We start from the raw sequence: 14,522 nt of genomic DNA on the forward strand, positions 1-14,522 counted from the left end.
TACTGTTATGGTATTAGTGTCTATTTCCTTCTTTAGGTCTAATAAAGTTTTCTTTATAAATTTGGCTGCTCTTACATTGGGTTCATATATATTTATGATTGTTATGTCTTCTTGATGGATCAAACATTTTATCATTATGTAGTGTCCCTCATCTCTTTTTATGGTTTTTAGTTTAAAGTCTATTTTATCAGTTATAAGAATGGCTACTCCAGCTCGTTTTTCATTTCTGTTTGCATTGTAAATCTTTTTCCATCCTTTCACTCTTAGTCTATGTGAGTCTTTATAGGTGAGGTGGGTCTCTTGAAGGCAGCATATAGTTGGGTCCTCCTTTTTAATCCAGTCAGCCAGTCTGTGTCTTTTGATGGAGGAATTTAAGTCTTTTACATTAAGAGTTGTTATTGAAAAGTGTTGATTTAACCCTGGCATTTTATTGATTATTGTTTGGATGTCTTAGGTGTCTTTTGTTCCTTTCTTTCTGATTTACTGTTTGTTTTCTGTATTTGTTGGTTTCCTGAGTTGTAGACAGCCTTTTTGTTTGCTTTTTTTCTCTTCATGAATGCCATTTTTATTATACTAGTGGGTTTTGGTTTTTCTTGGGTTTTTGTGGCAGTGGTAGTTATTTTTCAGGTACTGAACCCAGTACTCCCTTGAGAATTTCTTGTAAGGGTTGTCGTGTGGTAGTGAACTCCCGCAGTTTTTGTTTGTCTGAGAAATATACTATTTGCCCTTCATTTCAGAAGGATAGCCTTGCGGGGTAGAGTATTCTTCACTGGCAATCTCTGTCTTTTAGTATTTTGAATATATCATCCCATTCATTTCTGGCTTTTAGGGTCTGTGATGAAAAGTCTGATGTTAGTCTGATTGGGGCTCCCTTATAGGTGATTTGTTGCTTCTCTCTTGCAGCTTTTAAGATTCTCTCTTTGTCTTTGAGTTTTGCCAATTTGACTATAACATGTCTTGGAGACCTTTTGGGGGTTGAATACATCTGGGGATCTTTGAGCTTCCTGAATCTGAAGATCTGTGACTTTTCCTATACCTGGGAAGTTTTCTGCCACTATTTTGTTGAATATGTTTTCAATGCAATCTCCTTTTTCCTCCCCTTCTGGAATACCCATGACTCAGACATTTGAGCACTTAAGGCTGTCTGATATCTCTCTCAGATTTTTCAATGCCTTTAATTCTTTTTTTTTTTTTTTGTCTGCCTGTGTTATTTCAAACAGCCCATCTTCAAGATCGGAAGTTCTCTCTCCTACTTCTGCAAGCCTGCTGGTTAAACTCTCTGTTGTGTTTTTTATTTCATAGTATGAATTCTTCAGTTTGGCAAGCTCTGCTACATTCTTTTTCAGGGCATTGATTTCCTTGTACAATTCTTCTTTCAGGTTCTGTATACTTTTCCTTTTTTCATCATGTTGTCTATCTGAGTTTTCTTATATCTCATTCAGTTTCCTTAGAATTATCACTTGAATTCCTTGTCAGACATTTCAAGGGCTTCTTGTTCTATAGGATCTAGAGCTTGATAGTTATTACCCTTTGGTGGTGTACTTTCTTGATTTCTCATATTTCTGGTATCTTTCCTTTGATGTTTAGTCATTATGGCAGGGGTTTTCACGGTCCACAGGTTTGACACTATTGTCTGGCTAGGATGTTGCTGGGGTTGCCAATTTGGTATGGCTACCTCAGTGTCTGCTCAGTTGGCCACTAGTGCCTTGTATGTGTGGTTGCCTCAGGTCTTGGGCCTCTCTGGGGAGCCACCTCTCCGGTCAGCATGCACTCGGCCAGGCTGCTGGGTCACAAAGCAGCACCACAGGGTGTATTGTCTCTGCTGAGCTTCCACCTACCCTGCTGGATTTCTCCCTGCTCCTGGGCCGGGCTGCTGGGTCATACAGTGGCACCACGGGGTGTATGATCTCTGCAGAGCTTCTGCCTCCCCTGCTGGACTTCTCCCTGCTCTGTGTGCACTGGGATGGGCTGGCGATGGAGGTGCGTGGTAGCTGTGAGGCCAACCTGCTGGATTTGTGTGGTGGCAGCACCACAGGGTGTGTGGTCTCTGCAGAGCTTCTGCCTCCCCTGCTGGACTTCTCCCTGCTCTGTGCGCACTGGGCAGGGCTTGTTTTTGTTTTTTATAGAGGTCATCTTAATGGGTATGACATGATATATCATTGTGGTTTTGATTTGCTTTTCTATGATGGTTAGTGATGTTGAACATCTTTTCATATTCTTGTTGGTAGAAATGCCTTTTCGAGTTCTTCATCCATTTTTAAATTGGATTATATGATTTTTTGTTGTTGAGTTGCAAGAGTCCTTTATGTATTCTGAATATTATCCTCTTATCAGATATATGATTTGCAATATTTTCTCCCATTCTGTAGGTTGCCTTTTCACTATGTGGATTGTATCCTTTGATGTACTAATGGTTTTAAGTTTGATGTAGTCCTATTTGTCAATTTTTATTTTTATTTTTGTTGTCTGTGCTTTATTGCCAAACCCAATGTCATAAAGACTTGCCCTGTGTTTTCTTCTAGGAGTTTTACAGTTTGGGGTTTTACATTTAGGTCTTTATTCCATTTTGAGTTAATATTTACATATGGTATAAGATGAGGGTTCAACTTTATTCTTTTGCATTTGAATAACCAGTTTTCCCAACACTGCTTGTTGAACAGACTGTTCTTTCCCCACTGGTTAGTCTTGTCACCCTTGTCTAAGATCATTCAACCATATATGGGAAGGTTTATTTCTGGGCTCTCTATTCTATTCCACTGGTCCATATGTTTGTCTTTATGCCAGTATCATACTGTTTGATTACTGTATCTTTGTAACATGCTTTGAAATCAGGAATTGCGAGTCCTCCAACTTTGTTCTTCTTTTCCAAAATTGTTTTAGCTCTTCAGGGTTCCTTGAGATTCCATATGAATTTCAGGATTCATTTTTCTATTTCTGCAAAAAAAAATGCCATGGGAATTTTGTTAGGGATTGTGTTGAACCTGTAGATTGCTTTGGGCAGTATGGACATCTTAACAATATTGTCTTCCAATCCATGAGCACAGGATGTCTTTCCATTTATTTGTGTCTTTAATTCCTTTTAGCAATATTTTGTAGTTTTCGGTATATACATTTTTCATCTCCTTGGTTAGGTTTATTCCTAAGTATTTATTCTTTTTGATGCTACTGCAAATATTTAAAGCTTTTTAAATAAAAAATGTAAGTGTATGTAATCTCTTCAAAGAGATTAACAGGAAGACAGTTCACTGTGGAATAGACAGCTGGTATGCCACTGATCTAAGTCCTTCAACTCTGAATATCATACTTGCTCATCCAACTCCAAATGCTACCATGTCTTAGTCTACAAAATTCTGCCATTCCATCACCAATAAGAAATAGAAAAGGAACACTAAAGGTGCATCTCATAGTATCCTCTTGAGTCTGAAGACCAACAGTTTCTGGGACCCATCCCCGGCTTGAAGGGCCACAGCAACAGTAGTCACAGGTCAGACAAATTTAAGGAGAGTATTTAAACCACATATGGAATTGACCTATGACAATCCCATTGTATGAGAACTTTGTGATGCATTGTTCATAAAATGAGCATCAGGCAAAACCCACATTGGGGCTCTCTGTGATTCATTTCCTATGCAGGTCTGCAGCACCTGTTGAACAGATGGTCCTTAAAGCAGTGGTGGCAAGAGAAGAAATACCAACTTCAGTTCTCCAAATCTGACAGAGACAGAATCTGAGCACAGGTTCAGGGAGATGTCTACTTCAACCATCATTATTTAATCAATAGCAAATATGGTTTTTCATTATAAAGAGCAAAACATGGGCACAACAAGAGCAAACACAGGCTGGTGAGACAAGCACAGAGCCAAGTCTTCATTAAGGAAGGGAACCCTGATGACTTAGAGCTGCTGAAGTAGAAAGTAAACTCCTCACCATGGGAGTTACATTCATGCCAATAATTCATGTTGCAACCCTTGTGTTCACCACAGCTGTGTTATACACAGGTGACAGAGGGTTTTGATTGCTCTAGGATATCCAGCCTGAATGGAGCTTCTGGGTCCCCATCTACATTGCTGCACGCAAGGTCACAGCCTGGAGCTCCTGGCAGGCAGTGGACAAAAACAGGGACAATGGAGTTGATATGGTACATTGGAGTTCCACTAACAAATGTTACCTGTCACTCCTCTCCATTTCATAATAATAATCATAATAATAGCAGTTAATAGAGAGAGAACAATTACAATGAATGAGCCAGTGCTAAATGTTTGCAAGTATCATCTCATTTAATCCTCACTGTTACTCTGCAAACAGGTTCTGTTACTAGTTACAGGTGGATGAGGAAGGTGGATCAGAGAATGTGGGTAGCATGCCCAACGGTATAGTTTGGTAACCGCAGCATCTGCAGTTCAGTAACAGGTAGACCCCGGACTCCAACATGGCGTGTCACCTCACTTCTTTGTGTCTGTTAATTAATAGAGTACTTATTGTATACAGTCAGGGACTGAGGAGGAGGAAGGATTAGGGTGGTATAAAACAGAGTTCAAAAAAAGGCAGTCTTCAAGAAAAATGTTGAAGCCTGAGCACACAAGCAGCAAAATCCAAATGGTGGAGAAGTCTATAGACCAAATGGTCCAGGTTCTTCAATAGGTAAATCGTAAGAACAGAAAACGACAGGAGAGGAAATCTATAAATTAAAAAGACATAGCTGTTTTAAAAATGGGTGTGACTAAGTGGTTATGCCTAGGAATGCATGCATGGATGGTAAAACTATAAAACATGCAAGAAAGTAATTACTATCAAAATCAGGTAATTGTTTACTTTTGGGGGGAGAAGGCTATGATTGGAATGGGGCACATGTAAGGGGCTTCTAGGATTTCTTCGTGTGGATGGTAGTTAGAAGTGTACAAATTGATAGCCAGGTGTTCTATCTGTGCATCCTTCATAACCCAAAAAGATGTTCAATGAACAAAAAACAGAACCACCATCATGCAGTTCCAGAGTCTCTCAGGAATCCTCAGAAGCTCATGGTGAAAGGAAAGGGGGATGGGGGAGAAGAGGGCAATGGCAGAATCTATGAGTGTTGGGAGTAGATTTAACCAGCAAGGATTCTATTTGTGAGATATTATTTTCTTTCAAGTATCTTTTCCCTTTCCATATGCATTCTACCACAGTGGGATGGAATTGGGGTTTCATGCTCAAATCAAGGGATTAGGACTCCTAGAGAAGAGTATCCAGGGCTGGACAACAAGAAGAGGTTGGGGTCTCAGGGGCACTCAATGAGTTTATCCAAGTGACTGTCAGAGAAAATATTAAAAACAAGATATAGCATTCCTTTAAGACTGAAAAGGAGTTTCTCACATGAAAGAGAAAAGGGAGGTTGCTGGCAGATCTGAAAACGGAGATGCTGTGTCCCACTTCTCAGTAGAAAAACTGAAAAAGCAACAAGATGTTAGAAAGAACACCATGTCATCATACTCCTAGGGACAGTGTAGGAGCAACAGTACAATTTCCGCAAAATATATAAATATGCGAGGTTAAAGGTTATTCACTCATACCTCTCTTTACAAAGAATGCTTATTTTTATTTTATTTTATTTTTTTAAAAAGGAGAAGCCACCCTGCCTTACAAAGGTTCTTGTTCCTGGAGCTAACTCTGCGGCCAAAGAAGTAACACTCAACCACAGCCACATTGCAAACACCTCAAGTACATGCGCAAAACAGTTAGGAAACGCTTACAAATTAGGTATTCAGCAACTGTCATAAAATATGTATTTAACAAATGAAGGAAAGACAAGGGCACAGGGGAGACCAAAGGCTAGCTTAACTATGATTTCCTGCAAAGCAGTGGATTTAACATGACAACATTTTGGAAAATTAATATCCTTAATTTTGAGTTACTTTTTTTTTTTCCTACTTTGAGTTTCTCACCTCTTTGAAATCAATTGTGCTATCTTGTAACACTGAGAAGTTGAAAAACTTAAATTTTCAAAAAGAGTTGGAAGGGCAGATTTTAAAAATTAGCTNGTTAAAGGTTATTCACTCATACCTCTCTTTACAAAGAATGCTTATTTTTATTTTATTTTATGTTTTTAAAAAGGAGAAGCCACCCTGCCTTACAAAGGTTCTTGTTCCTGGAGCTAACTCTGCAGCCAAAGAAGTAACACTCAACCACAGCCACATTGCAAACACCTCAAGTACATGCGCAAAACAGTTAGGACACGCTTACAAATTAGGTATTCAGCAACTGTCATAAAATATGTATTTAACAAATGAAGGAAAGACAAGGGCACAGGGGAGACCAAAAGCTAGCTTAACTATGATTTCCTGCAAAGCAGTGGATTTAACATGACAACATTTTGGAAAATTAATATCCTTAATTTTGAGTTACTTTTTTTTCTACTTTGAGTTTCTCACCTCTTTGAAATCAATTGTGCTATCTTGTAACACCGAGAAGTTGAAAAACTTAAATTTTCAAAAAGAGTTGGAAGGGCAGATTTTAAAAATTAGCTGAGAAGACAACCTGTGTGCCCAGTGACAGGTGGTGCGGTATAAGTGGTCTACAATATACTAAGTGTACATTTCTGGTATTGTGTTTCCTCCTTATAAATGCGAAGTAAATTCATGATGTAAGAACCAGAAAAGATAAGCAAGAAAAAGAATTTAAGCAATATACACAATCCCACCTAAGCAGAGACAACCTCTATTAATCCTTTGCTATATATCCACCTAGATCCTCCTGCAATATATAAAATCATATTCCAAAAATGAAATGCGATCACATACTATTTTATCCCCTAACATAACATATTTAAGCCATCCATCTATTCACTATTTAAGCGTTCCAAATAAATGTTTGACGGGTAACTAGTTATAAATGTTCACTATTACAAACAGCTCAAAGGATGAAAAAGTGAACATGAATTCAAAATTTAAATGCAAAGGTGAAAAGAGCTAAAGTATTTCAAGAATTATGCATCGGTGCCTAAATGTTCCCATCGGTCTCTTAATCATTCATTCATGCATGAGTTTGTTGAAGAAACACATGTGGGATATAGGTACCTACTATGTGCCAGGCACGTTGCTAGATGCAGGGGGTGAAGTAAATAGATGTGGTCCATGCCCTCAAAGACTTCAGGCAATGAACAGAGATATAAACAAACAATTACAAACACTTTGAAAAGAGCTATGATATGGGCATTACAGGATTTACCAGGTTACTTACACTAGAAAAATCAGTGAGCAAGAAGAAAAATCCTGAAGCCATTTGTGGCAGTAACTTCACTATGCCATTGACCAAATTGCTTTCTGAAAATCACTTCCCACAAATCATCTGGACTCTTGATTCGGTCTTCTGTTTTAACACATAGGTTATATCTCCTCAGTCTTTCCCGAAACTGAAAGCCCAAATTACAAAAACCCAGAAACATAAGCAGTCTGTGGCTGACCACACATCTGATGGACTTTCTGCATCAATAGGTAAGTATTAGATTGTGCTCAGTACTGTTGTGTTGAGTGAATGCCACTCTGGGCTATCTCTCTGTAAAGTTACACGGTGCTAAGACTTTCCAATCACCTCATTAACCTCCATGCAAAATTGTCTGTACATAATAAGTCTATTTATGAAGAGCCTACTGCTTGCCATTCTTTCTACTTGTTATTCCTAATCCTCACAATAATCCCAAACAGTGGATATTTTTATCCCTACTTTATAGGTTATGAAACTGAGGCTCACAGAGGTTAAATCACATATCCAGAGAGACACAGTCCAACCAGTTTGCAGGCCGGGGTATTTTCTTTGCGTCTTCTCCTTCCTCCATTCCTGTAGTTACCCACAAAAGAACGGCTATAGTCCACGGTGGGTCTGCCTGCTCCTAGGGCACTGCCTTGTAAAATGGATCCATCTGTCATGGTCTGAGAGGAACAAGATCGGTAAGCTGGCCCCAAGAAAAGGGTTGTTCGAGAACGTGTCTATGGGACACTGCCTTTTTCCCTCACAGCTAAGCTGCTTTGATTCTTAGCAACCAGAGGGCTTTATCCCAGGAGGAGAGCACACATCCCTGCCCTGGTGAAAGAGGGAGCAAGCTGCCTCCACTGGATGGCCTCGTCCAGCCCTGCCATTAGTGTGGACCTTCAAATACTGAAAGCCTTTCCCCATCCTTCCCACCCCAAAGGAAGAAGAAAGAACACTGATGTCATTTCAGTGAGCTCAGAAGCCATATCCCAGGGTCCTCTCCAGTGCTCTTCCCATGGTCCCTGTAGAGGCAGGCAAAGGATGCTGCTTCGTGTCACCTGCCCATGTTCGACATAATGTCCCAGCAGGAGGCAGCATGGGCCAGGGGTTAGGTGTTAGGGGTGTGGACTCTGCAATTACAGCCCTGAGTTTAATGCCTAAAGCTGACATTTACTCTCTCTGAGCTTCAGGTTTTGTTTTTTTTAAAAAAAAAAGCAGACCATAATAATGCCTCCATTGACTTGTTAATGAGGGTTAAATAATATCTGTGGACTCTGCAATTACAGCCCTGAGTTTAATGCCTAAAGCTGACATTTACTCTCTCTGAGCTTCAGGTTTTTTTTTTTTTTTAAAAAAAGCAGACCATAATAATGCCTCCATTGACTTGTTAATGAGGGTTAAATAATATCTGTAGTTCCACATAGCAATAGCAGGGATCATCTTAAAAAGGAGTAAACAAAAGTGAGAAAGGAAAAATCTAGGGGTGGGGTGGAACAAACATTATACAGAAACTTTGTTCCTGAATGTCAAGGTTTGGATTTTATTACAACATACCAGTCTTAAACAGTCTATAAAAGTCAGCTTTTCAACAGAAAAAAAATAAAAATAAAAAATTGTCCCACCCCCCCATTATAACTGGAATTTTACATCTATTTAAAAAGTATTTTCAACAAGAATCAAAGATATTCAGGCAGAATTATGTGGAAAGTTATGCTGTTATTTCAAATGAAAGGGGAAAATATTGTCTGAGTTCAAAGAACATTTTATTTTTAATATAATGAAATTTTGAATCTGATGTAATTAATTACCTAAACTTCTCTGGATATATTATGGCAAGATCATAAACTGTATCAAAGCCTGAAGAGTAGAATAAAAATTCTTTATTTGCAACAGGATTCCCTAAGATGTTTTTCCAGAATGTATAGGTGTGTAACAGATACTCAATATGAGAGTTTAAGACAAGCATGTCATTGAACATACTCATTCAATGTCACCTTGCACAATCTCATCATACATACTTGGGTATTTACCAAGTCTGCCAAATATATATTCTTTACTGTTTTGAGATGTCATAGCAAGCACTTGGCACAATTAGGAGTTATTAAACATCTTATCACCTTATCATATGCTCGAGATAACCAGAGAGACAGCAACCTAAGCCTTTTGGTGTTCTCTGGAATTCAGATTTCAGATTAAACTTTCAACTTCACTGTTCATATATTGCAGTCATTGAAGTCACCACAAGCTACAGACATGCCTGATTACAAGGGCACATGCTTAATTTAGGAAGAATAGATACTTTTTTAAATGTTTCTATCAGAGTTCTAAAGACTGGACAGCTTTAAACAGGCATTAAGTTTAAAAACAAGCGAACAAAACAGAGCAGGGTGGTCAGATAAAATTGTCCTGCCTATCCTTGCTTCATATAAAGAAGTCTGTCATATTGTCAGAAGGCTCTTTTTTTAAATCAACAATCTAATTTATACTTCTCAATCGGTTCTCAAATAACCACGTCTTAAATTACAGTATACACTGACCCTAGAAACACGAAAGTAATAGTCTAGTAAAAAGCTCCATCAGCTTAAAGTGCTGGTTTTCATGCCATATAAAGAAAACAGTAGCAATGCAACTTTTAGAAATTATTTTTTAAAGAGCATCTGGGGCGATTTTGCTGGGAACTCTTCTTGAGACAACAAGAGGAATGAATGAAATGTTTCTTTCAGCATTATGGTCTTGCCTTGCCAACACTGTGCAAAATCCCCAGCCCTGAAAATGACTGGTCTGAAGGGAACTCTAGCTGAGTTACTTACAGTACCTGTTGAGCAGGAGCCCCCAGAGAGTTTCCACTTTAACGAAGCCTCATTAAAACCATGTTCAGTACAATTCAAAACGGTTAATGATCCAAAGAGGAGTTATTCCTGGAGGAGTGCTAGCCCTAAAAAGTCAACAACTAGTTATTGAGAAGAGCAATAATAATGAACTTTCAAAGAAGGGGTTCTTAACGTGAGGACGCATAGCTTTAAGGAATTTAGCCTGAAATCGTCAGCACAGATCCAAAAGTGCACATGCAGGTGAATATTAACGGGAATGGGGTTTAGAGTATTTCATCATACGTTCAAAGAAATCGGAGTTCCTTACCTCGCAAAAGCTGGTAACAGTTATTTTACAGAAATAGAACTAAATGACACCCGAGCTATAAAGTCGGTTTGGGGAATTCTGCTGCACAATTACTTCTTTAAATAACTAAGGTCGGGGTTCCCCAACCCCAAGCTCCAGTCTGAAGAACACTAGGCATTGCCATGAGATCTTTTAACGCCTCTTTACAAAGCAGAGGGGTGGAAACGGGAGGACTGCGGTGACGCTGTCGTTGTCCCCAAGTAGAAGCAAGATCCTCTTTCTTTCAGGACACTTTCACTGTTCCTAAGGAGAGCTGCAGCAGCGCCAGCCAGCGCCACCGCCACCGCCACCGCCGTGTGCGCTTTTCTGAACACACCCCAGCATGTGCCAGGCGCGGCTCGCTGCGCTTTAGGAAAGTTACCTCGTTTAATCCTAAAAGCAATCCTAAAAGGTGCAGAAAAGGGTGCAAACATCCAAAGGACGGAGACACTCAACCCACCCCAGCCGCTTTATGAGGAAGTAATCGACCTCTTAGCGACCGGGTCAACAAACTCCGGGGAAATTAAAACCCAGATGGGGCGGTTAAGCACTAAGACGGCAGGCGCGCAAAGGCTAATCGTTACCGTGCACCGGGCACCGGCGGTCCGAGTCGCTGCTCATCGCTGCTCCCCCACTCCGGGCTGCCCCCGGGCGCGGCTCCCGCAGTCTGGGCGGCAGCTGCAGTTGCTGTGGCAGCGCCCCCCTCCGGGGCCGCAGGTGCACCGGGCAGCCGCCGGGCGCACGCCGATGCGAAGGGAGGGACGAGGACGCGCGCGCTACGTGACCCTTTCACCTCGCCATCCGAGGCGCCAGTGCATCCTCCCGCCGCCCGCGGCTCCCAGGGCCGGGGTCCCTCCGCCCTCGAGGGAAGGGGTGGGGAACAGGTGGGTCTTACCAGAAATAGGAAGGAAGCATCCCCCGGTAGGTAAGCTGGGAAGCCCTCCTCTCGTAGAGGCTGAGCAGGGCAGGTGAGTGGGCTTTGGCCTGGTCATCTTCTCAGCGTCTACATCTTTGGAGTAACAATCTCTGGGTCTAATCCGGCTGGTGTCGCCCCAAGCTAAACAAGATGCCTGCTCCGGGCCGTCAACTCGGGTACCTAGTTCAGGGCAGCCGCGCTGGATAGGATCCGCTCCCCATCCATTCAGTACTGCACTGACACTTGAGTTCTACGAGGAATCCCTTTTTCCTGATCTGATTTCAGCTTTTTGCCTCTGCAAAGTTCTAAGTTTGGAGAAGGGAAAAGTGTAGGCATGTTGTTGCTGAATGGTAATAAGCAAAAAGAGGTGGTGAATTAGAAAGGCCAAATATTTGTTCCAACAGGCTTTATGTTTTAAGTTAAATTCCCTAAGGAGCTTTTAACTGACGTCGTTGATATGATAGGAACCATCAGTTAATGCCATTTCAAAGCACATTTATGACAACTACATTTGTAATTCAGATCCTCCAATGAGCCAAAAAAAAAAAAAAAATCTGCTTCACTTTTGCACAGAGCCTAGTATCATTTCTTAGCAGACAAATTATTTCCTCTGGCAAGCATAATTAAAGTCCACATCAGTGAAGAGAGTGCAGATCTATCCTCCCAAATAAGAATTGACTATTTCTAATATACCTACAACTAGAGTTATTAAAAAATGTTATAGCTAAGACCCTGCAGAAAAATTTTATGAAGACCCTATAAGTTTCTGAGACTTTTGTATTCAGTCTTACCAGATAAAAGACTGTAATCTAGTAATATAAGCACAAATAAGAACTTCTGGAATTAACCTTTGGTAAATCTATTTAAAAATACTGAAAGAATTATATACTCTGGCAAGGTTTTAATTTTTTTTAGCTTAAAATAAGTGGACCCTCTCCACTCCAGCTCAGAAAAGTGACCGGTGTCAGCTGCTGCTAAATTACATCTCTCTCTGTGTGAGACAAACCAGGGCCTATTGGGGCCATAGTGGATGAAAGAAATATCCGTTTATAGACCTGGACAGGGACCCCCAAGCAGGGAATGTGCCATTAAAAATTTCTTAGATTGAAAACCAGAAACTGCCCTGTGAGCTCACCTATCACTGGTTTATCTCAACTATCACATTCATTCCTATAACAAAAGTATTGTATTATATTCTTTCTTTCTTTTATTCTTCAATTACTAGGCACTTCTCTTGTGCCAGGCATTAAGGATTCAAAGAAAAATCCTTTTCTTTAGAGTACTTTAGTGTAGTTGAGAGAGACAGGCTTAAAAACATCTAACCTTTCTTAGATGTTTTGTGTTCTGTGAAAGATATGGAGCATTAAGGAGCCACAGCTGAGGGGATGGCTAATTTTACTCGGGGGATTAAGAAAAGCTTCCAACCAGAAATGACCATTTTGAAATACTTGCAAAACTGTTCTAATGATAGTTGTTATTATGTACTATGAACCAGGCACTCTGCAAAATGCTTTGCATACATTTTCTGTTATAATCCTTTTATGAACAGAAATTATTATTGTCTGCATTTTACAGATGAACGAACTGAAGCTCAGATTAAGTAACTTGCCTAAGAGCACAGAAGTGAAGAGTCGCAGAACCATGACTGGAATATAGCTGTCTGTAACTAAAAAGCCTGTGCCCAGTCTCTACACTCGACTGCATTATTAGCAAAGACAATTTCCACAATCTTCATAGTGAAAGCTTTTCACCAAAACCTTTCAGAAGAATAAGTCCTTCAGTAGTGCAAAGATAGGCCACTGGTGTTGCAGGAAACTGCACTGCACCTAGGCAGTCACAGTTCCTTCACAGAGGAGCTTCTCCTTGTCATAACAAGATAGGACATACAAGTGACTCTTAAGAAAGAACTTAGAAATAAATGTCCTAGCTGGGACTGCTGTGAGAACAACATTCATTAATTCATAAATTTATTCAACATTTCTTGGGCACCTACACCCACACTTTTTCTGAAAGCTGATTTCATCCCGACAACAGATTTCCCTAGAAATACTCCAAAGAATTAGGAATTTACATGCAGAGAAAGAAAAATGAAAGGTCTCTCCATGCAAAGTTGGCAATTAGACCAAGTTACTTGAAGTTGGAAAATGTGCCTTTTGCTGGACAGTATGTGAGAGAGAAGAAGAAAGGCCCCGAGCTTCTATTCCATTGAGAATATTTCTGCCAATCACATATACCCAAGGAGGCTCACAGGTTGTGTGGGTCTGAAAATCAAGTTGCATGCTCAACTCAGAGGCAGCAAAATGCAATGTTTCAGAATCCAGTCTTTGGTGTCAGACAAACACTACCTTCAAATGTTGACCCATCCAATCAATGAAACCCAATACTGGGTCAATCCAATACTTCTCAATTAATAAGTGACTTGAGCAAGTTATACAACTAGCCTAAGACTCCACATCTGTAAAATGGGATAAATAGCACAAACCTCATAGAATTTTTGCATGATATCTATGTATTGTTGAAGAGGTGCTTCCAGTTGCTAGCAGCAGAGATCTAAATAAGTAGTGATTTAAATAAATTTGGGGTTTTTCCCCCCTCATTTAACATAACATTTAGAGGTAGACATGGTCTAGGGTTGGTATTGAAAAAATTTCATTTTTTCATCAGGGACCTAGAAGCCTTCTAAATTTCTGCTCCAATATCTTTAATTCAGGCTTTCAGCCTCAGGAATTCCTCATGGTCAGAAAATGGCTGCAAGAACTCCAAACTAATTCCTGTCAGTGTTCCAAAGAGGAAGGAGAAGAAAGGGGAAAGGGAAATAGCAGCACCTAGCAGCTGAGTCTTAAAAGGGCCTGCTTTTAAGTAGCTTTCTTGGAAATCTTATCCAACAACATCCATTTAAAATTCAATAGACACTTTCTCTGCGAGAAAGGCTATGTGTGTGTGTGTGTGTGTGTGTGTGTGTATGAGGACATGCACGTGTGTGTGTGTATTAATGTGGGCACTTTAGGGGTTCTGCTCGTGAGGAAGAGGAAGAGAATGAATATTGGGTAGGCAGCCAGCAATCTCTGCCATAGTTAGAAACACATTTGACACAGTGCCCTGCACAAAGTGCTCACACACAAAAATGTAGCAATATGAGAGAGTCAAAAAGATCCCCAGCAAACAGAAAATAATAGGGGTGTGTGTGTGTGTGTGTGTGTGTGTGTGTGTGTGTGTGTGTGTTGTG

The sequence above is a fragment of the Galeopterus variegatus genome, unplaced genomic scaffold, assembly GCF_000696425.1.
Source record: "Galeopterus variegatus unplaced genomic scaffold, G_variegatus-3.0.2 Scaffold1051, whole genome shotgun sequence".
NCBI classification, from domain to species: Eukaryota; Metazoa; Chordata; class Mammalia; order Dermoptera; family Cynocephalidae; genus Galeopterus; species Galeopterus variegatus.